We start from the raw sequence: 22432 nt of genomic DNA, 5'->3' as shown, positions 1-22432 counted from the left end.
CACGTTCCTATCTGCAGGCTGACCTGTAGCAGGCTTGGACCAAGTGCCCAAAAGAACGTCACACAAGGCCTCATTAAACGGCAGCAGAGGCTCAGCCGAGCTTGCCTGCGGTTTAAGGACCTCAGTGAGGAGGTTAGTCATCACAGCCGCGACGGGGAGCTCCAGGCCCAAGGCCTTGGCCGCCCACGTCAACACTACACTGTAGGAACCCCCCTCGTCCGTAGCCACGGTTGGAGGGGAGACAAAACCAGTGTCTGGCGAAGTGTCCAGGCCACTGGCATCCCCCAAGCTCACATGTCCAGTCCTGCTGAGACTGGCACTCCTGAGCCAGAGGGTTCACAGACCCCTCCCAATCCCCCTTGTCACCCATCACCTGAAATTCAGGTTCAAAGGATGGGGCCGGCTCGTGGAACTAAAAGTCTCCATACGACGTCGAGAGCGGCGCCCAGCGGCGCCGGAACCGAATCAAGGGCAGGTTCGGGGACGGTGTCGCTCGTAGGCGGTGCCGGGGATGAAACTCTAGGGGCTGACATCGGTGAGGTCGTGAGGTCGACCGGAAGCGGATCCAGTGGGGGCCTGCGGCGCCGATGTCGCCTGCAGCGCCGTGGCCGGAGCACCCGGCGGCGTCGGAGCCTTAGCACCGGACCCGCTAGGCCCCCAGCCGGGACCGTAAGGCCCAAAGGAGCCACGGAGCCCGCCGGAGGAGGGAGAGACCTCCTGGCCATGAGGTACTGCTCGACCTCCTCTGGTGTCGCATCGTGCCCAGGGACCGGAAGGTGTGGGGCAGGTTGCGACACCCACGACTCCGTCGGAGCCGCGTGGGTGGTGTCACGCAAGTGTCGGGGTGGGTCCGAAGAGCGATGACGCCTTTCCGACCTCTCATGCCTCTTACCTGAGGATATTGATCCCGAAGACCGATGCCGACTCTTGGAGCTACGAGGGCTCCGACCCCGCAACCGGTCCCTCGACCTCCTGTGGGAACAGGACCTTGAACGGTGCGGGCCGACTGCCGGAGCTCAAGTCGCTTGCGGGACCGCTCCCGCCTAGCCTTAGACGTCAGGGCCCGGCAGTCGGAGAAGGTTCGGTCGTCGTGGTTGAGGCCTAGACACTGAAGGCACCGGCGATGGGGGCCGGTAACCGACATCAGTCGGCTGCACTTGGAGCAGGGTTTGAACCCGGGCAACCCTACCGGCACTGTAGGAGTCGAACGACTCGAGAAAAAACAGATCAAAAAAGTTTAGTCAAAAAGTGGCTAAGGGGTAGAGCTTCTACGGATCTGCGCTAGCTGGCGCGGAAAAAAGAAGAACTGACGTCAGCGTGCGAGGGTGGCATCTAAGTACTCCGGCGTCGTCATTCTGGCGCTAACAACGCCGAAGACGGATGCGGAGCAGCAGACGACGCCTACCGACACGCAGGGGTACGCAAAAGTTTCCGGATCCAGTCTAACGCTTGGGGCTATTCTAAGGTAAGGAATCTATCACTAACATGTCTCTTTCAGATGTGGAGCGTCAGTACAGATCAACAACTGTGACAGTGTGCATAATCCATCGTGGACCCTTACTAAGCCTAGAGGTCTACTCAACTGAATGAGGGGTGAGGAGGGTTGGAGGGGTGAGCAGAATCTAACTTTAGAGTATAACACCAAAAAAGAGTGTTGCTAAAGGTAATTACCTGATGGATGTGAATAATTGCAGATTCCTCACCTTTAAAGGTGGAAGATTTGATGAGTGGTATTCACAGCACGAAATATTGTAGAATCAAGCGGGCAAAATGTCCCTATATATGAACCTGCAAATCTAGACAGTAATGTCTGGCAGATGTCCAGCAGTATAACCCTCGAGCCTTAGCTCCTGGTAGAATGTGCTCGAAGACCCTCAGAAGGGTCCTTCATGGCCAAGGCATAGCAAATTCCTATGCAGAGGACAAACTATCTGGATGAAGTTGTTTCTACACCACAAAAAGCGGCTTGCCAAATTCACTCTGTGCTCCTCCGTTCAATAAATGTAAAAGTCAAAGGCTCGCTTTTGATCCAAACAAATAAAGTTCTTTATTTTAGAGGGATTTGCAGTGGAGAAAATAAAACGAGGGGCATCATAGAATGCCACACATGGAAGAATTACACTATGTTTGGCAGAAAAGATGTCTTGATCCGAAGCAACCGCTTATCGCGAAAGAAGGAGGCATACGGGCAGGTTGTTATGACAGAGCCTGTAGCTCCCTGACATGGAGTGCAGAAGTAATCGCAGAGGAAAAAACCTTTAACGGTCCCAAATCTCAGTGAGCAGCTGTGCACAGAACAGAATAGAATAGTGAACACATCAAAGTTAGACTCAAGCTAATGTCCCACTATGGCATATTAAAAGGCACAGGGGTAACACAGATGTAAGCCCTTTCAAAAACACATCACAACTGAAAACTTAAACAGGGAGGGCTGATGTGAAAAACGTAGAAAAGTAGGGAAGCCGATAAATATTTATTGGTGTCTATGGCAAGAGTTTACCGAGCCAAAGACTAGATAAAAAAAGTATTTCAGACAGCTTAGCCTGAAAGTGGTAGACCCAAAGGCCCTCACAGGTGTTGTCACATGGCTCTGCATAAACGCCATTTCACTCCAGAAGTGACGAGTAGGGAAACAAACACCACACAGGCACAGGGACATCAGTTTCTTTCAAAGGCTTGTCCGTGCCTCCAGAAGCAAAGTCCATTGGCAAAAAGGCTTGACCAGTGGGCAGCTCTCTAGTTTGGGCCTTTAAGGTGGAAAAAGAGTCCATTCCACAGACCAGAGAAAAGGGAGGGTTGGTAAGGAATCTGTGGATATATTGGTTATCTACCAGAAAGGCCATTACCTAAGGTAAGTATCTTGTTCTTCTGATGGATACTTCTAACCACAGATTTCACAATTGTGAACAGATATCAAAGCAGTACCTTACTAGGTGGTGGTTCTGTGGAATGTCTTAGAGCAAAATGTCCTGCAGGACGGAATGGGCACAATGCCAATCCCAACAGACCTGGCTGTCACGTCAAGAGTGCTTTGCAAACGTTGCACTGATGCAAATGTAGTACCCCATTATATATCCAGGATAAGCACTTCATGTGCAAGGACAGTAGTAGCAGCCTTGGCTCAAGTTGAATGCACCCTTACTCCTTCAGGTGGCTGCTTCTTAGAAAGCTTGTAGAAGATTTTATGTAGATGACTATCTACTTAGAGAGATTTCTTTTCTGCACTGCCTTGCCCTTCTTTGCTCCTGAAAAACCCACAAAAAACTGATCATCAAATCAATGGGCTTTGGTATGATCAAAGCAGCAACCGAGTTCCCCTTTGGGGTCCAAAGAATGGAGTCTCTCCAGCTCTTTTGAGGGATGAGGCGGGCAAAGAAAGTCAGGTGATAGCTTGCCTGGCATGGAAAAGTGTTTCTACAGTCAGGAGAAATGCAGCTCAAGCTCTTAACACCAGCTTGTCTGGAAAGAACATTGTGTAAGGCGGCTGGACTGTAAGTGGCAGTTCACTCATGCAACGAGCTGACATTATCATGACAAGTAAAACTGTTTTCAGGGTTAATGGACATAATGGACAACTGTGCATTGGTTCAAATGGGGGGCACATTAGAAAAGTGAGGACCAATTTCAGGACCCACTGTGGCATCACCAATGGCTTCTTTCAGACATTTAAAGAAGGAAAGATGATCTGGTAACCTTAAAAATAGTAGACAAAGTGTTTTACAGTGACCACTGCAAATCCTTGCTGGGCCAATGATAAAACAAACAACACTTCAGACAGCTTAGATTGTAGCGGGTCAGTCTGACATGTGCTGCATCAAGCTACAAACCTGTGACAGCACTCGGTGTACACCATTTGGCATATGGCCGTTTGGCAGCCAGAATAACATTTAACGACCTCCGAAGGAAGATCAAGAGAGACTAGCTACCACTGCTCAATTTATACGCTTAGAGGTGCAAAGTGTGGAAGCCTGGTCACCGGACCCTGCCCTATTGCTGCAACAGAAGACCCTCTTGAAGCAGCAGCTTGATCGGAGGACAGATGCTTTTGCTTGGACTTAAGATCTCATTGCAGTACCCGTATGTGCCATGTCACCAGCAGACAATCCCTGAAGCCTCAGACTCATCCGCACTGATAGCCAGGACAGAGGCAAAAACAGTATGATCATAATTCGAATATCCTGGACTCTCAACTCCAGGGGAAAGGTATGAAACTGTACCACGCCCGGAATGGCTCAGATGAAAGGGAGCACATTGATAGTGAATCACAATGATGTTAGGAGGTCCATTATCATTTGGAAGAGGTTGACAACTTCCTAGGACAATGAAGGTCATCCTCCTCAGAGGGATAAAGTAAGGCAAAGAATGCCAAAAGGGTGATAGCCTGCCAGATATGAAATTGAGTGACCATCTTCTGGGAAGAAAGTCATATAAAGTGGATTGTCAAAAATACCCTGCAGCTGGCCCACACACTTTGAAAAATATTATTATGATGAGAAAGACCAGTTTCAATGTCAGGAGTCTTAACCTCTTCGGTGCTCAGGACGGCCTCCGGCCATCAGACGTCAAGGTGGGCGTGTGCTGAGGACGGCCCCCGGCCGCCCGAATCCAGTCCACTTATTAATTCTCCCGCACAGCGCCGAAGGGGTTACTGGATAACTGTGCTGTGGCTCAAATGGGGTGCACATCAAAAAAGTGAGAACTAAGTTCAATTCTCACTGAGGTGCCACAAAAGATATTCAAAGAAACCAAGGTTGACTTAAGCAAAAAAATCTTGATCCAGCAACTGCCAAAATCCAACAAATTCAGAGTGCCCAAACAAAGGCCTTGCTAGGCCAGGGACAAAAACCCCCACAAAAAAAACCCATTAAAACTTCAGACAACTAGGCTTGTAGTGTGTCAGTTTGTTGGGTGCCACACCAACCCAGAAATGTATCCCAATGACTGGCATCCACTGATTTTGTGGTGGGATCCTCGTCACTAGGAAGACATCAATGACCTAAGGAGGAAGGTCGAACAAAGTCAACTGCTGCTACTCAGTCTCCAAACATGGAGTTGCAAATTGCACAGGACCGTGTGCAGTACCATGCCCAGCTACTGTGGCAGAAGATTTTTCCAAAGTGGCAGCTTGATCGGAGGACAATCATGTCCATGAGTGTCGGGTCCAATGCTCTCCTGACTGAATTCAGTGCCACTAGAAAGACTTAAGCCACGTTGTTCCTGATTTTCTACAGAACTTTGCGTAGGAGAGGAAGCAGTGGGAAAACATACAGGAGTCCCATGAGCCACTGTAGATGAACGGCTTCTCCAAGACAGAGCAGCCTTGGAAACTCCAACGCACAAAAGTGCTGACATTATGGGTTCTCTGCAGTGGTAATAAGATCGAACTGACTGAAAATGCCCCGTGCTACCTCCGGGTCAAACTGTCATTCGTGATCTGCCAAGCATCTGCAGCTGAGTCCATACGTCCTGACCATTCGAGATGCAGACAAGTGTTTTACCAACAGAGAAATTTCCTGGTGGTTCAGTCGCTTTCAGAGGCCTCCAGCCTGCTGACACAGGTCCCCAAGACCAAACTGCGCCCTGCCTGTTGCAGTACTGCATGGAGGTAGTGTTGTTATTGAGGACATGCACCAAATGTCCTCTAATATTAGACTGGGAGTGTGAGAAGTTGGCCTGATATGTAGTGCTCACTATTCTAGTGATCACTGTGCATCATTCCAAACGACCCTTATTGATGATTGGTTGTAAGTCAACCTTTTAGACCAGCTATCCTAGTAGCATGGACAAGAGCAGTCTTTAGGCTAAACTCTAGAGGGCGTGTTAAGCCAGCTGTTATACCATCACATATACCCCTTGAACACCAAGTGAAAGGACACCACACAAGTTGTTATGAAAATAAAAGTATATTTATTTAGAACACAACAGCCCTGGACTCTTTATGAGGACAGGGCGCTAAGCACAATACAAAGCTCTTGAAGAAATTCTGAAAGTGGCACAATTTACGCAAATGCCCGAAGGGCACGGAAAACCATATACTACAAAAGTGGAATGCGAAATACTAGCAGGTAAGTAACTAGTCTCAAAGGCTTTAGGATCGCTAGGACTGGACTACTGAACCTTCAGATTACGAGCAGGAGGCCTAGGGAGATCGGGTGCAGAGTGTGCACTCTCACGCGGGATGCGGGACAAAGTCTATGGATGCTAGATTTCGTAAAGTTAGTGTTATCGGACAAATCCGACTAGGTAGAGCTGAAACGAAAAAGGATCTGGACACTTAGATAGTTAAGCTATGCTGCAGCACCGAAATGCTCAGGTTACCTAGCCCAGGGGCTGCGGCTGCATAGGGCTGAAAAGACGTCGGAAATCCTCGTTGCAGTCTATGGAGCCTGAAAGAAGAAGTTGCTGGCAGGCGACCAGTGATGAAGTTCGATGTGATCCAAGCCTGGATCGGTGATGGAGGATACCTGTAAGCAGAGGGGACCAAGTTCTGAATCACTAGCCAGTGATTAAATGGGCACCAGGATGGCACCGGATGGAGTCACCTCGACCAGGTGAGTGGGCGACGCTGGGCTCTGCAGTCTCTCGGACCAGGAGGCGTTGTCGGCTACCAGGATGGAGGTGCGAGCTGTCCCACGATGGTATCTGCTGTCGACGGCGCTGGACCCAGCTTTGGGGCAACAACTCTTGGCAAATGCAAGCCCACGCGGTGGACTCAAAATGGCGTGTGGAGTGGACCAGGAGGGTCCGGGGTGCTCCTCTGTTGGAGGGGAGCAAGGGCCAGTCTGGAGCAACCAGACCAGCGATGAAAGTGTCGTCGTTCGTCGTCAAGAGGATTACAAGCCAGCAGGCAAGTGGCCGGACAACGCGGTGAGCAGCAAAGAGCAGAAGGGCCCCACGCAGATTTCGTGGATGCTGGAGGGCTGGACTTCGGTGCTGGAGCTGCTCAGGGTTAGGGTTCTCAAACCCCAAAGCACTCACTCGAGGATCCCTCGGCGGTCGTGCTGGATAAGCGTCGTGCAGTTCTGAAGATGGCCGGTCCCTCGAGGTCTCGTCACACCCACGGATCTCAGCTGGGCTGATGATGTAGGTAGAGGTCAGAGGTGCCAGGGAAGCCGGGTCTCGTCGTGCTGGTCGGTCTGGTTCCGGAGGAAGGACGTGCAGCAAACCGCAGTGTTCTTAGTTGGTGCCCGCAGATGCAGGGTGACTACTCCTTAGTCACAAGGGAGAAATCTTAGGAAGAAGTCTTGAGTTCCTTTCGTAGAAAGTAGGTTCAGGATTCAAAGGTGATCTAATTTGGAAGGGTCCCCGCTCCCACTTTTATACTAAAGGAAGGGGCTGGTACGGGACTAGGTCCTGCTCATGGGTGGGACCAGGAAGGGGGGTGGTTACACCCCTCTCCCATGCCGGACTTTCCCCAGCTCAGGGGCTGGTGTGCCCCTGGAACTGGTTCAAACTGGCAGATGCACAGTGAGCACCGGGGTGCCACTTGCAGTCACCTTCCTATTCAGCCCTGCCTACCTAGGATACACAAAACCCTGTCTGGGATGGTGCTAGCACCGCCCCTGACAGGAAACCCTCTGTCCAAGCTCCCCTCGCTGGAAGGACTCCCAGCTGCAGGGGGTCAGACTTGTGTCTGTGGTGGCAGCATCCATTTTGTGATGCTGAGGCTCGAGTTAACTTTAACCGGGGTTCACAGTTACATACATGTCGTGTCCCTCTAGAAGGGTGGAATGCTAACCCTGTCGCCAGAATTGGCGAGGGGTTAGTTTTCCAATTCGTATGACACCTTACTCGACATGTTTTGATAAAGCGATACCAAAGATGGCAAATAACCGCAAGGATTATAATGCACTTAAGAGTATATGGTACGCGTTATCATAGAACAGCTATTAGGACTTGGTTCCGCAAGCTGCAGACGGGCTCAGCTCATGCCAGAGCACCATCTCACATAATTCCAAGCACTCTGCCTTCAGGATTGTTAAGGCCTGCCATAGGAGTGACTGATAGGAATACATGTGTCTATTTTAGGGTTAGACATAGGTATACTGTATCTACAGCAAAGGGTGATTACACCACTTTGCCCCAGCTGTCGTGCAGCCAGTTGTGTCAGATTTAGATGGCCAGCCAGGGGTGGCATAATACATGCTGCAGCCCCTGGTAGGCCCTGGGTACACCTATGCCTTGAGTTACAGGGTCTGATAAGGTGGCCCAGTACCAATTAGATATGTACCTAAGGTACATGGAATCCATTTTACAGAGAGAGCAGTAGGCCTGGGGTCCTGATTGGCAGGGTCCCAGGCCAACTATGTCAAAAACCAGCTAAAACACAAGGCAAAAAGTTGGGACAACCATAGTCAGGAGCTACCTTCCTACAGGGAGGCCTAAAGTGCCAAGCGAATCGCTCTACACTCTAATAACTTGATGTGGAGTCGAGTCTTCACCTATGGTCTCTGATCTGCACCTCTCCTAGATGACCTTCCGAACCCAGAAGGGATGCATTCTCACCACTGTCCGATCCGGATGGGTAAAGAGAGGGGTCTGCAAGTGACCCAAATATGGTCCAGTAGCCAGCACTGCAGATCTTTTGCAGTATACTCTGAAATCTGGATACAATCCAACAGCCTTCCCTGATGCTCTGCCCACTGGGACTTGAGATCCCACGCCAGCAGCCGCTTGTGCCATCTGGTAGAACAGCAGGATGAATGAGCCCAACATTCCCAAAAGCCTCAGAGTAATTTGCACTGAGATCCAGGACAGAGACTGAAACATCAGGATCATAGTCTGAATGTTCTGCACTCGCCACTATAGGGGAAAGGCATGAAACCCATTCCATATTTATATTAGATCTGATGAACAGGCGTGTCTGCAAAGGAGTCAGATGTGACTGACACATTGATAGGGAAAGGTGTTGGGGTAGGTTCCGGAAGTTTGTCCCACTGAGAACAGGGCATCTACAGTGAGGTGTCAACGCCCGGGGAAACCGTTGGAGCAGACGCTTCCACTGACTGGGGTTTCAGCCATGGCGGGACCCCGTGTTTACCCTTTGAACAGTAGGGTGTGAACACTACTCACCTTAAACCCTTTAGTGTAGGTAGTTTGGTTCGGTCCTGAAGAAATGCACTGTATCGCTTTGAACATTATTGCATGAAACATGTCGACCATTGTTATATAGAGTTGGTTACTACTTCCCTGCACCCTTAAGCCAGAAAACAGCCACTCTCTTCATTTTTAATGAGGTGGGTCACCACTTTATTAAAGTCCGGTGTGGATAACCCAACCTTTTTTAACCACTTATACATATCTACACCCTTCACTTCTTTCCCTAGGGCCCTCACACCCATGGCACCATACGGCAGGAACAAAAGATCTCTTCTAAAGAACCCCTTTATGGGTGCCCGTCGGGTATTGCACCGCCGACCAGACGAGGAGTGAGCCCATATGATGAAGCAAGACTCCTAGAGCTTGCTGGGTGTGTGAGGACTCTAGTTCCAACAAGGAGGATTCCTCTCCTGTGTGCCTTCAATCACTTTGATTTCAACTTTCGACAGAGTTTATTCTCTCTGGGGAACCGTGTACTCTCCTTTGTTACATTGATAGTGTACCCCCAACGATCATAGGTTTGCCGTCGACTGGAGGTGATTGACGACTGCCTGAGGCTAGCTCGCCTTCAGTAGCCAATCATTGAGATAGGAAAAGAATGATACCCTGACCTCCAAAGGTGTTCTGTGGCTACAGCAGTAGTGAGGCCAAAAGGGAGCACTGCAAACTGAAGAACAAGTTACTTACCTTTAGTAATGCCTTATCTGGTAGAGACGATCTAGCCGAAGATTCTTTACCTTCTTACCTTAAAATTATCCACAGGCGTCAGGCTGGATCTGGAAATTTGTCATGAGCAGTAACCCGGAGCGCTGGTAGGTGGCATTGTTGGGCTCCGCATGGTATAGTCGTCCACGCCAGAAGTTATGTGCAAGGTGTGAGAAGTTGGCCTGATATGCAGTGCTCACTATTCTAGTGATCACTATGTATCAGTCCAAACAACCCTTATTGATGATTGGTTGTAAGTCAACCTTATAGACCAGCTATCCTAGTAGCGTGGATACGAGCAGTCTTCGGGCTAAACTCTAGAGGGCGTGTTAAGCCAGCTGTTATACCATCACATATACCCCTTGAACACCAAGTGAAAGGACACCACACAAGTGTTATGAAAATAAACAGTGTATTTATTTAAGTCACAACAGCCCTGTACTCTTTATGAGGACAGGGTACTAAGCACACAACAAAACTCTTATAAAAATACTTCAAGTTGCACAATTTACACAAATGCCCGAGGGGCACGAAAAACCATATACTATGGAAGTGGAATGCGAAATTACTAGCAGGTAAGTACTGTACTAATAGGCTTTGGAATCGCTAGGACTACGTTACTGAACCTTCAGATTACTAGTAGGAGGCCTAGGGGACTCGGGTGCAGAGTGTGCACTATCACGCGGGATGCGGGACAAAGTCTATGGGAGCTAGTAAAGACAAAGTTAGTGTTCTCGGGCGAACCCGATAAGGTAGATCGAAAACGACAGTGGATCCTGACCCTTGGATAGTGAGGCTATGCTGGGGCACCGAAATGCCAAAGTTACCAGCCCAGGGGCTGCAGCTGCATATGTCTCAAAAGACGTCGGGAATCCTCGTAGACGAACCAGGAGCCTGAAGAAAGAAGTTGCTGGCAGGCGACCAGTGAAGATAGTTCGAGTTGATCCAAGCCTGGATCGAAGATGGATGACACCTGAAAGCAGAGGGGACCAAGTTCGTGACTACTAGCCAGTAGTCAGGTGGCACCAGGAGGGCACCGGATGGTAGTAAACTCGACTAGGTGAGTGGGCGACGCTGTGCTCTGCAGTCTCACGGACCAGGAGGCGTTGTCGGCGACCAGGATGGAGGTGCGAGCTGTCCCACGATGGATGATGCTGTCGACGTCGCTGGACCCAGGATTGGGGCAACAAGTCTTGGCAAATTCAAGCCCACGCGGTGGACCTAAAATGGCGTCTGGAGTGGACCAGGAGGGTCCGGGGGGCTCCTCTTTTGGAAGGGAGCAAGGGCCAGTCTGGAGCAACCAGACCAGTAGCAGTGATGTCGTCGGGCATCGTTCAGAAGGCCACAAGCCAGCGGCCTAGTAGCCAAACAACGCAGTGAGCAGCAAAAAGCAGAAGGGCCCCACGCAGATCGTGGAGATGCTGGGAGGCTGGACTTCGGTGCTGGAGCTGCTCAGGGTCGGGGCTTCTCGGACCCCAAAGCACTCACCAGAGGATCCCACGGCGGTCGTGCTGGATAGAAGTCGTGCAGTTCTGATGATGGCCGGTCCCTCGAGGACTTGTCCCACCTACGGTTCTCAGCTTAGCTGTAGAGGTAGGTAGAGGTCAGAGGTGCCAGGGAAGCCGGGTCTCGTCGTGCTGGTCGGTCGGATTCCGGAGGAAGGACGTGCAGCAAACCGCAGAGTTCTTAGATGGTGCCTGCGGATGCAGGGTGACTACTCCTTAGCCACAAGGGAGAAATCTTGAGAAGAAGTCTTGAGTTCCTTTCGTAGAAAGTAGTTTCAGGATTCAAAGATGATCTAATTTGGAAGGGTCCCCGCTCCTGCCTTTATCCTAAAGAAAGGGGTGGGTACGCGACTAGGTCCTGCCCTAGGGGTGGGACCAGGAAGGGGGGTGGTTACACCCCTCTCCCATGCCGGACTTTCCCCAGGCCAGGGGCTGGTGTGCCCCTTGAACTGGTTCTAGCCGGCAGATGCGTAGTGAGCACCGGGGTGCCACTCTGCAGTCACCTTCCTGTAAAGCCCTGCCTACCCAGGATACACAAAACCCTGTCTGGGATGGTGCTAGCACCGCCCCTGACAGGAATCCCTTTGTCCAAGCTCTCCTCGCTGGAAGGACTCCCAGCAGCAGGAGGTCAGACTCGTGTCTGTGGTGGCAGCATCTATTTTGTGGAGCTGAGGCTTCAGTTAACTTTAACCGGGGTTCACAGTTACATACATGTCGTGTCCCTCTAGAAGGGTGGAATGCTAACCCCATCGCCAGAATTGGCGAGGGGTTAGTATTCCAATTCGTATGACACCTTACTCAACATGTTTTGATAAAGCAATACCAAAGATAGCATTTAACCACGAGGATTATAATGCACTTAAGAGTATATGGTATGCGTTATCATGGAACAGCTATTAGGACTTGGTTCCGCAAGCTGCAAACGGGCTCAGCTCATGCCAGAGCACCATTTCACACGATTCCAAGCACTCTGCCTTCAGGATTGTCAAGGCCTGCCATAGGAGTGACTGATAGGAATCTGTGTGTCCATTTTTAGGGTTAGATATAGGTATACTATATCTAAAGCAAAGGGTGAGTACACCACCTTGCCCCAGCTGTCGTGCAGCCAGTTGTGTCAGATTTAGATGGCCATCCAGGGGTGGCATAATACATGCTTCAGCCCCTGGTAGGCCCTGGGTACACCTATGCCCTGAGTTACAGGGTCTGATAAGGTGGCCCAGTCCCAATTGGATAATGCACCTAAGGTACACATGTCAATTTAGTGAGAGAACAGCTAGGCTGTGGGTCTGATTGGCAGGCCCACAGCCAGAGAAATTCGTAAACCAGTGAAACAAAAGCAACAAATCTGGGTGATCATAGGATTGCAGACCCTACTCTCCTACACATGGTGCCTATATATGCGCCACTCCAGTGGACTGACAGTTTCTTTTTGTGACTTTCCACGCCGGGAGCGTGAAGCTCTGAAGAACACTTACCACGGGTATTGTGAGAAGTTGGCCCGATATGCAGTGTTCACTATTCTAGTGACCACTATGCATCGGTCCAAACGACCCTTATGGTGACTGGTTGTAAGTCAACCTTAGACCAGCTATCCTAGTAGCGTGGATACGAGCAGTCTTCGGGCTAAACTCTAGAGGGCGTGTTAAGCCAGCTGTTATACCATCACATACCCCTTGAACACCAAGTGAAAGGACACCACACAAGTGTTATGGAAATAAACAGTGTATTTATTAGAATCACAACAGCCCTGGACTCTTTATGAGGACAGGGTACTAAGCACAGAACAAAACTCTTAGGAAAATACTTCAAGTGCACAATCAATACAAGTGCCCGAGGGCACGGAAAGTTCTAGTGGTCTCGGACGGACCCGATAAGGCAAGTCGGAAGCGAGGGACTCGGGACCCTTAAGTAAGGAGGCTATGCGGGCACCGAAATGCCGGAGTTACCTAGCCACAAGGACTGCGGCTGCACAAGTCTTACAGGCGTCGGGGGCCTTCGCTGACGAGCCAGGAGCCGGAAGGAAGGAGTTGCTGGCCGGCGACCAGTGAAGAATAGTTCGTAGAGATCCAAGCCTGGATCAGAGATCGATGATACCTGAAAGCAGAGGGGACCAAGTTCGTACTACTAGCCAGTAGTCAGAGGGTACCAGGAGGGCACCGGGTGGCCGTCACCTCGACTAGGTGAGTGGGCGACGCTAGGCTCTGCAGTCTCACGGACCAGGAGGCGTTGTCGGCGACCAGGATGGAGGTGCGAGCTGTCCCACGAAGGTTGATGCTGTCGGCGTCGCTGGGCCCAGGATTGGGGCAACAAGCCTTGGCAGATTTCAGGGCCACGTGGTGGGCCTAAAATTGCGTCTTGAGTGGACCAGGAGGGTCCGGGGTGCTCCTCTCGTAAAAAGGAGCAAAAGGCTAGTCTGGAGCAACCAGACCAGCAACGTTGGTTGTCGTTCGTCGTCAAAGGGTCACAAGCCAGCGGCTAGTGATCGGACAACGGGCTGAACAGCGAAGCAGAAGGGCCCCACGCAGATCGTGGAGATGCTGGGAGGCTGCACTTCGGTGCTGGAGCTGCTCAGGGTCGGGGCTTCTCGGACCCCAGAGCACTCACCAGAGGATACCTTCGGTGGTCGTGCTGATTAAGAAAGCGTGCAGGTTTTGATGATGGCCGGTCCCTCGAGGTCTCGTCGCACCCACAGATCTCAGCTGAGCTGACGATGTGGGTAGAGGTCAGAGGTGCCAGGGAAGCCGGTTCTCGTCGAGCTGGGTCGCCGGATTCCTGAGGAAGGACTTGCAGCAAACCGCAGAGTTCTTGGCTGGTGCCTGCGGATGCAGGGTGACTACTCCTTAGCCACAAGGGAGAAATCTTGAGAAGAGTCTTGAATGTCCTTTCGTAGAAAGTAGTTCTTGATTCAAAGATGATCTAATTTGGAAGGGTCCCCGCTCCGGCCTTTATCCTAAAGAAAGGGGTGGGTACATGACTAGGTCCTGCCCTAGGGGTGGGACCAGGAAGGGGGTAGTTACACCCCTCTCCCCTGCCGGGCTTTCCCCAGGTCAGGGGCAGCGCGCCCCTGGAACTGGTTCTAGCTGGCAGATGCGTAGTGAGCACCGGGGTGCCACTCCGCAGTCACCTTCCTGTAAAGCCCTGCCTACCCAGGATACACAAAACCCTGTCTGGGATGGTGCGAACACAGCCCCGGACAGGAAACCCTTTGTCCAAGCTTTCCCCGCTGGAAGGACTCCCAGCAGCAGGAGGTCAGACTCGTGTCTGTGGTGGCAGCGTCCATTTTGTGGAGCTGAGGCTTCAGTTAACTTTAACCGGGGTTCACGGTTACGTACATGTCGTGTCCCTCTAGAAGGGTGGAATGCTAACCTCATCGCCAGCATCGGTGAGGGGGCAGCATCCCGATTCGTATGACACCTTACTCGACATGTCTTGACAACGCGATACCGAAGTTACCGATATGGTACGCATTATCATGGAACAGCCATTGGGTCTTGGTTCCGCAAGCTGCAACCGGGCTCGGCTTGTGCCAGAGCCCACTTCACAAGGTTCCACGCACTCTGCCTTCAGGATTGTTAAGGCCTGCCATAGGAGTGGCTGATAGGAACTCGGGTGTCCATTTTAGGGTTAGATATAGGGATACTATACCTACAGCAATGGGCGAGTACGCCACGTTGCCCCAGCTGTCGTGCAGCCAGTTGTGTCAGATTTAGATGGCCATCCAGGGGTGGCATAATACATGCTTCAGCCCCTGGTAGGCCCTGGGTACACCGATGCCCTGAGTTACAGGGTCTGACAGGGTGTCCCAGTTCCAATTGGGTAATGCACCTAAGGTACACACATCAATTTAGTGAGAGAACAGCTGGGCTGTGGGTCTGATTAGCAGGCCCACAGCCCGAGAAAGTCGTAAACCAGTGAAACAAAAGCAAAAAGTCTGGGTGATCATAGGATTGCAGACCCTACTCTCCTAAAGGTATGTCGAACTAGGGGCCTGAAAAGGGAATAGCCAGTTAACTAGAAATCAGTTCACAGACCGAGAAGGATAGGTGGGTTGGTATCTACAGCTAGATAGAATCTCTACCAGATAAGGCGTTACTGAAGGTAATTTGTTCATCTGATAGAGACGTCTAGCCGCAGATTCCGTTACATTAGAATATATATCCAAGCAATAACTCCTGGAGGATGGTCTGCAAACACCCTGCAGGACGGAACTGACAAAGTGCCCGTCCCGACGAACTTGACTGTTCAGGCAGTAGTGCTTGGTCAATGTGTGCAGTAAAGGCCACGTTGCTGCCTAGCAGGAACTCTGCATGCTAACGCACAAGTTACTTACCTTCGGTAATGATATATCTGTAAGAAACAGTAGTTAGTGTTAGATTCCTTACCTTAGAATATCCCCAGGCGTCAAGCTGGATCTGGAAAGTTTTCGTCAGCAGTACCATCTTGCGGCGGCTAGGCGGCGTCTGCGACTCCTCGTCTGTCGTTGGCGTCGTGATCGCCGGGATGACGTTGTCGGAGTACTTAGACGCCGCCCTCGCGCGCTGACGTCAGTTCTGGATATAGCTTTCCGTACCAGGAACGAATAGCCATGATAAAAACTGACACTGGTGCCATGAAACTAGGGCCCTCAAAGGGATATACCTTAACCCTAGATATCGGTTCGCAGAACGGGAGGATGGGTGGGGTGGTAAGGAATCTAACACTAACTACTGTTTCTTACAGATATATTGTTACTAAAGGTAAGTAACTCGTGCATCTGAAAGAAACAGGTTAGTGTTAGATTCCTTACCTTAGAATAGATACCCCAGCAATACCAACCCCGGGGGTGGGTCTGCAAACCAAGATCACACCAGAAAAACCTGGAGAACGGAACGGCCGAAAAAGCCATCTCTCCGGACTGGGCTGTCCAGGCAGTAGTGCCTAGCAAACGTGTGCAGCGAGGCCCATGTAGCTGCCTGACAGATGTCCTGCAAGGGGACTGCCCGACCCAGGGCAGTAGTAGGCCGCGTAGCCCGAATGAAATGGGCGCGCAGCCCCACAGGAGGCACCTTTTTCACCAAGGAATAGCAAACCTTGATGCACAAGACAACCCACGGAGAGATGGTCCCCTTGTGCACCTCTCGTCCCTTCTTAGCATCCACGTAACCAACAAAGAGTTGGTCATCCACCCGAACTGGCGTGTGCGATCCAAATAGTAAGTGCACGTTTTGGGTCCAGACAGTGGAGCCTCTCTTCCTCTTTCAAGGGATGCGGACGCATAAAGAAGGTGGGCAAGGTGATGGACTGCCCGATGTGGAAGGCTGTGACTACCGTGGGCAGGAAAGAGTGTTTTGTCCGCAACACAACCTTGTCCGGATGGACAGAAAGGAAAGTAGGTTTAGAGGAAAGAGCCTGGAGGTCACTCACTCTCCTGGCAGAGGTGATGGGAACCAGGAAAGCAGTCTTAAGTGTAAGAAGACGGAGAGGACAGTTATGAAGCGGCTCAAAGGGAGCGCACATCAAGTAAGTCAGAACCAGGTTCAAGTCCCACTGGGGCATCACGAAAGGAACAGGAGGGAACATATGAGTGATGCCCTTTAAGAATCTGTTTACAATGGGGGACTAGAACAAAGAAGGCTGATCAGGTAGCCTTAAGAAGGCTGAAAGGGCAGAAAGGCAGCCCTTGATAGTGCCCAGAGCAGAGCCCTGCTGGGCAAGAGAAAGATGGAAGTGGAGAACCTCAGAAAGAGGGGCATTGAGGGGATCCACAGCCTTTGCTGTGCACCATGCCACAAATCTGTTCCACCTGCAGGCGTATACCGACTTTGTGGAGGAACGCCTGGCTGCCAGAATCACATCACAGACTTCAGGAGGCAAGTCAAATGGCCTCAACTGTCGCCGCTCAATCTCCAAGCATGGAGGTGGAGACTGGACAGGTTCGGGTGGAGGACCGTCCCCTGCTGCTGCGACAGAAGGTCCTCCTGAAGGGGCAGGCAGATCGGGGGACCGACTGACATGCTGAGTAGCTCGGGATACCAGTACCTTCGAGCCCAGTCCGGAGTCACAAGGATGACTTGGGCCCGGTCGCGCCTGATCTTCTTCAGCACTCTGGGCAGAAGTGGTATAGGCGGAAAGGCGTATAACAGACCGCAACTCCACTCGCGCCGAAAAGCGTCCCAGAGCGAGTGCCGTCTTGGAAACTCCAACGCGCAGAACTGATGTCATTGCGCGTTCTCTTCTGTGGCGAATAGATCTAACCAAGGCTCTCCCCATTGCCGAAAGAGGCCTTGCGCCACGTCCGAGTTCAGACGCCATTCGTGATCCATCGAGCACCGACGGCTGAGTTCGTCCACCCTGGCGTTCAGAGAACCTGCCAGGTGTTGAACCGTCAGAGTCACGCCCTGACGTTCCAGCCATTGCAAGAGACGCAGAGCCTCCTGGCAAAGGGTCCACGACCCCACCCCGCCCTGCTTGTTGCAGTACCACATGGCGGTGGTGTTGTCCGTGAACACCTGCACTACACTCCCGTTGACAAAGGGGAGGAATGCTTTCAGTGCCAAACGAATCGCCCGGAGCTCCAACAGGTTGATATGGAGCCGAGACTCCGCCGGAGACCAGATGCCTCTGATCTCTGCCTCTCCCAGGTGGCCTCCCCAGCCCTGGAGGGACGCGTCCGTCACAACAACGTGCTCCGGTTGGGGAAGGGAGAGGGATCTGCCTCTGACCCAATCGCAGTCCATAAGCCACCACTGCAGTTGTCTCGCAGTGCCCTCCGAGATCAAGACATGGTCGGACAAGTTGCCCTGATGCTGGGCCCACTGAAACTTCAGGTCCCACTGCAGAGCCCGCATCCGCCACCGGGCGTGAGGCACTAGAAGGATGCAGTAAGCCATCAGTCCCAGCAGCCGCAGCGTCAACCTGACCGAAACCCAGGATAACGGCTGAAAGATGGGAATCAAAGCCTGAATATCCTGGACTCGCCGTTCCGGAGGATAAACCCGAAACTGCGCCGAGTCGAGAACCGCTCCGACGAAAAGGAGCTTTTGAGAGGGACACAGGTGTGATTTCGGCACATTGATGGAAAACCCCAGCTCGTGCAGGAGGTCTGCCGTCATCTGAAGGTGGTGGACGACTGTCTGGGGCCAGCCCGCCTTCAACAACCAGTCGTCTAGATAGGGGAAGACTGAAACCCCTAATCTGCGCAGATGGGCTGCGACCACCGCCATCACCTTTGTGAACACCCGTGGGGCGCTGGTAAGGCCGAAGGGGAGCACGATAAACTGAAAGTGCTCATGGCCTACCGTGAACCGCAGGTAACGCCGGTGGGCCGGCAGGACTGGGATGTGAAAGTACGCATCCTGCAAGTCCAACGCTACCATCCAGTCTTGCGGGTCGAGAGCAGCCAAGACCTGAGCCAAAGTCAACATCTTGAACTTCTCCTTCCGGAGGAAGCCGTTGACGGTCCTTAGATCCAAGATAGGACGTAGGCCCCCTTTGTCCTTCTTGGGCACCAGAAAGTAGTGGGAATAGCAACCACGTCCTACTTCTGGCCCAGGAACGCGCTCGATGGCCCCCTTGGCCAAGAGGGCCGTAACCTCCTCCTGCAGAAGTGTTAAGTGGTCCCCCGACACACGGTGGTTCTGCGGTGGCATGGCTGGAGGAGTGGTCTCGAAGGGGAGAGAGTAGCCCCTTCGGACGAGCTGTAGCACCCACCTGTCCGATGTTATCGTGCGCCAGTGGGAGAGGTGATGGCGAACCCTGCCACCCACCGGCGTCACATGGGCCTGAAAGCACGGACTAGGAGGATTTAGTGGCGGATGCTGCGGGGGGAGGTGTGGTCTGACCTCGCCGCTGTCCCCGACCGCCACCACGGCGCTTTCCACGGCCGCCGCCGCGTTGATAAGTCTGTTGCGGCGCGTGGCTGGCAGCACGTGTGGGACCGCCCCTTCCTTGGCCACGAAAGGAGCGAAACGAACCCGTTTGCTGGCGCTGGGTCGAGAGACCCAAGGACTTGGCCGTGACCCTGGAGTCCTTGAAGCGCTCCAGCGCGTGGTCCGCTTTGTCGCCAAACAGGCGACTGCCATCAAACGGCATGTCCATCAATGCATTCTGGACATCTGCCGAGAAGTTGGCGGATCTCAGCCAGGCGTGGCGACGAATCGCCACCGTCGTGGACATCGCTCTGCCCAGTGAGTCGGTCGTATCAAGACCACACCTGATGGAGTATCTTGCTGCGTCTCGGCCTTCAATCATAGCCTTGCCGAGCTTAGCCCGTACCTCCGGCGGGCATTCAGGCAGCAGGTCTGCGACCGTATCCCACAGAGAGTGGGTGTAGCGGCCCAAGAGGCACGCGGTGTTGCAAGACCGCAGTCCCAGACTCAAGGACGAAAATACCTTTTTGCCATACTGGTCGTACCTCTTAGATTCCCTGTCGGGCGGGGCCGACGGGAATGCGGTTTGTGAAGTGGAGGCCTGGATCACCAGACTCTCAGGGGTGGGATGGGTGGACAGAAACTTGGGGTCGTCCGAACACGGACGGTGGCGTCTGGCCACGTTCCTGTCAACAGGCGAACCTGAAGCGGGCCTGGACCACGTGCCCAAAAGAACGTCAGTTAAGGCCTCGTTCAACGGCAGCAGGGGCTCCTGTGGGCATGACTGCGGTTTGAGGACCTCAGTGAGGATGTTAGTCCTCACGGCCGCGACGGGGAGCACAAGGTTTAGGGCCTTGGCAGCCCTCATCAACACCACTGAATAAGCTGCCCCCTCCTCCGAAGCCACGGTAGGAGGTAAGACAAAGCCAGGGTTGGGGGAGTCGTCCCGACCACTGGCGTCACCCAAGTCACCCGCGTCGTACTGACACTCACGGGTCAGAGGGTCCTCAGACTCCTCCCACTCCTCTCCGTAATCTACATCTTCACCATATTCGGAGTCAACAATGTAGACCGGCTACTCGGGGTTCACAGGCCCCATCGGCGTCGAGCCCGGCGTCGGACGGCGCCGGTCCGACTCCGCGTCCGGCACCGGAGAGGGAATGGGGACGGCGCCGCCCGGAGCCGGCGCCGCCCGGAGCCGGAGAATCGGCGCCGTGCGGGGGCGGCGCCTGGGGTTGCCCCTATGGAATCGGCGCCGGAGAGGCCGGTTGACCAGCCGGCGTCGACCCTGAGGGCCCCTGCGGCCCCGGGATCGGAGCCGTCGACGGATCCGGGGCCGGAGCACACAACGGCATCGAGGCAGGATCACCTGAACCGCTAGGGCCACGGACGGGACCACAGGGCCCGAAGGCGCCGCGGAACCCGTCGGAGGAGACAGAGCCCTCATGGCCATGAGGAACGCCTCTATCTCCTCGGGCGACGCGCCTTGCCCAGGGACCGTAGGGTATGGAGCAGGCCGCGTCGGCGACTCACGCGGAGCCGCGGGGTGGGGTCACCCGAACCCCCGGCCGCATCGCGCGAGCGTCGGGGGTACGATGACGACGCCCCAACTTCTTGTGCTTCCTACCTGAAGAACCAGAGGAATGGTGACGACTTCCGGAGCGGTGACGACTCCGCGACCGCTCCCTCGATCGCTCCCTTGACCTCCGGCCGGACCGGGACCGCTCTCGACGCGGGGCCGACACCCGGAGCTCGAGCAGCTTGCGGGACCGCTCGCTCCCGTCTAGCTTTATTCGTCAAGGCCCAGCAATCGACGCAGGAGTCCAAGTCGTGGTCGGGGCCCAGGCACCAGAGGCAGAGTCGGTGATGGTCTGTGACCGACATCGTGCGTTCACAGTCGTCACAATTCTTAAAACCGGGCATCCTACCGGCACCGTAGAAGAGTTCAAAAAAGATCAAGGATCAAAAACTTGGTCAAAAGACCGGAGTACTGCACTTCTCGGATCTGCGCTAACTGGCGCGGAAAAAAGAAGAACTGACATCAGCGCGCGGAGGCGGCGTCTATATACTCCAGCGACGTCATCACGGCGCACGACGGACGTGGAGCCGCAGGGGACGCCTGCAGACGACGCCTGCCGACGCGCAGGGGTACTGCTACGCAAAAGTTTCCGGTTCCAGACTGACACCTGGGGATATTCTAAGGTAAGGAATCTAATACTAACCTGTTTCTTTCAGATTCACCTGTCTGAGGTGATGGTTCGCCAGTGGGGGAGGTGATGGCGAATCCTGCCACCCACTGGTGTTTAGTGGGCCTGAAACACCGGACTAGGAAGGTTTGGAAGCAGTGACAGCAGAGGAGGTGGTGGACTGACCCGCCCGCTGGCCCCGTGACCCCCCTCTGCGAGTCCCACATCCGCGGCTGCACTGAGACTGTTGCTGCGCATGCCTGTGGCTCTAAAACAAACGTGTCTGGATGCCCCTTCCTTGGCCACGAAAGGAGTGAAAAGCAGAAGTGGAAAGAGTGTGCGTAGCCGAAACGCCCTATATGCCTTGTCACCGAAAAGGCGAGTGCCATCTAAGGGCATGTCCATCAGAGTGTTCTGGACATCCCCGGAAAAGCCAGTTGTCCTCAGCCAGGCGTGGCGGCATAGTGCCACTGTCGTGGAAATCACCCTGCGCAGCGAGTCAGTGATATCAAGGCCACAACGAATCATGAACTTGGCTGCGTATCTCCCCTCAGCAATAGTTCGGGAGAGCACCATCTGGACCTTCTCCGGACACTGAGGCAGCACCAGCACAGCCATGTCCCACACAGAATGGGAATAACAGCCCAAGAGGCATGCAGTGTTCACAGACCGCAGCGCTGAACTGGCGGAAATAAACAGTTTCTTCCCAAACTGTTCCAGTTTCTTGGATTCCCTATCCGGAGGTGTGGAAGGGGATGCGCTTGGGGACGCAGAGTCTTGGACAACCACGCTCTCAAGGGTTGGGTTTTGAGAGAGGAAAATGGGGTCACCCAGGGCTGGGCGATGGAGTCGGGCCACGTTCTTATCCACAGGAGCCCCTGTGTTGGGCCTGGACCAGGTGCCCAAAAGATCGTCCAAAAGTGCGTCATTAAAGGGCAGCAGTGGCTCCGTAGAGGAAGACTCTGGCTGGAGCACTTCTGTCAGGAGGTAAGTCCTGACGGCCACCATTGGAAGCTCGAAGTGGAGTGCCTTGGCTGCTCTACGCAACACCACAGAATATGTGCCACCCTCCTCTGTAGCCACGGTAGAA

General features: G+C 53.2%; 1 protein-coding gene across 1 annotated transcript in view; it reads right to left on the bottom strand.

Moving 5' to 3' along the window:
• The window catches only part of CIT (citron rho-interacting serine/threonine kinase), a 1473679-nt gene that overhangs the window by 78841 nt on the left and 1372406 nt on the right, over positions 1 to 22432 (bottom strand). The gene's annotated exons all lie outside the window — the stretch shown is intronic.

This window comes from Lissotriton vulgaris, chromosome 11, assembly GCF_964263255.1.
Source record: "Lissotriton vulgaris chromosome 11, aLisVul1.2, whole genome shotgun sequence".
In the NCBI taxonomy this organism is placed as follows: Eukaryota; Metazoa; Chordata; class Amphibia; order Caudata; family Salamandridae; genus Lissotriton; species Lissotriton vulgaris.
This window is presented reverse-complemented; position numbering and strand designations above follow the sequence as displayed.